The 1,631-nt window shown below is 45.5% G+C and overlaps 1 long non-coding RNA gene across 1 annotated transcript; it reads right to left on the bottom strand.

The window, feature by feature from the left end:
* Positions 1-149: 149 nt before the first annotated feature.
* LOC123185863 (uncharacterized) lies at positions 150-756 on the bottom strand. The gene is made up of 2 exons (XR_006493516.1): positions 436-756; positions 150-349 (listed from the first exon to the last, which is right to left on the bottom strand). It is a non-coding gene; the product is annotated as an uncharacterized lncRNA (long non-coding RNA).
* Positions 757-1,631: the final 875 nt, after the last annotated feature.

Below are 1,631 nucleotides of genomic sequence, written 5' to 3'. Positions count from 1 at the left end.
TATGGGGGAGGGAGACGGTGGCGCGGCCGGTCGCCTGCGGGGGACGAGCCGGTCATGAGAGAGGATATGCAGACTAACTAACTATGCTCCAATTCAACACATCTGGAAGCTACCGAAGATCAAATAAGAGAATCATACAGGACACATCATTTGAAGCACAGAATTCTCATATTACTATTATTTTTCCATCAGGTTTGCACAGACAGTTAGACAGAGGGGGATCCATCATGCCAGATCGGGGGGTAGCGTTGCTCGTTCGCTTGCGGCGCCGGCGGCGCGAATTGGTGGGGCTGCGCTCTCTTGATTTCCCCAAGGTCGTCGGGTAGATGGCGATCACGCGTCTCCTCACCTGATGCAAACAACAGAGTCGATTTCTGATGACAAGAAAGCGTAGGCGATTTACTTTGTTTGTTTGGATCTGAAGAGAGGAAGTACCTGCAGCGACGTGGGCGCGGTGCTCGTGGACGATCCTTGCGGACTCCAGAGGCGAAGCGATGAGCGATGATAGCAGAACGAAACAGATGAAGATGTTGGCCATGGCCATGGGGATAGTCTTCGTCATGATGATGGATTTGGTTCTTGCAGCTTCGATGTGCCTCCTTTTAAGGTGAAGTTCAGTGGGAAGAATATGAGGATAATTTGTAATGTGGTAGGAGTATTATAGATGTCCAATAATAAAAAGGACGCGCATAACGCGTGACCCTTCCCCCTAATGGCCGCGGCGCGGCGTAATGTGTGCACACAACGGCGCAAGGGTCTCTGCACGACCGTCACCGTCCATCCTGAAACGAACGGTGTGACGTATAGTCATCCAATAAGGATGCGCATAGCACGTGGCCGTTCCCCCTAATTGCCGCAACGCGAAGTAAAGCATGCATGCAAAGGTTTATGTGTGACCATATAGGCGAAACGTCGTGTCACCCTCCTTGACCCCTGTCAAACGAGAGTGAGTGTAGCGCATCGATGGTGAGCCCCGCAAACAAATGGGCTGAGCCACAAGCTTTTGCAATAATATGCCAAAAAAGACATTACTTTTCTACCTAACTACAACAAAACCACAGCTTGCCCGCAGAGTACCTCACCGAAAAGAAAAACTCACAGGTAAAAAACTAGAAAACAATCACTTACTTTGTCTCAATTCAATCTATGCAATAAATAAATAAAGTTACCATATATTGTATGTGTCTGTGAGGGTGCTCATATTACCATGTTTTCCTAAAATCTTCAACAACCAGTCAATATAAACAAACTCAGTCTGCCATGTATCAAAAAACTAGTAAAAAAAGTATGCCTATTTGTATTAAACCGTTAAACTAAAAAGAAACTATCATGCCTGATTTGCATGTGACAAATCATGGTGTGCATGAGCATTACCGACATATCTACAAATAAGTTGTTCGCTGAAAAACCCTAACTTCATATAAAAAATAGTTTGCCATGAGTTTGGCATAATAGTGACTTGTCTAAAATTATAATCATATAGCCTGTTTGTGAAATGAAACGAAGTATGGTCCGGACACCAATAATGCTACATGCACGGGCCCTTTACGAGGTTATTACAGAGTTGATCCAGTTGGCAGATTATGGTTGGCGATTTGAGAAAAGTCGGTCCACACACCCCTGAAAATCAG

The sequence above is a fragment of the Triticum aestivum genome, chromosome 2A, assembly GCF_018294505.1.
Source record: "Triticum aestivum cultivar Chinese Spring chromosome 2A, IWGSC CS RefSeq v2.1, whole genome shotgun sequence".
NCBI classification, from domain to species: Eukaryota; Viridiplantae; Streptophyta; class Magnoliopsida; order Poales; family Poaceae; genus Triticum; species Triticum aestivum.
This window is presented reverse-complemented; position numbering and strand designations above follow the sequence as displayed.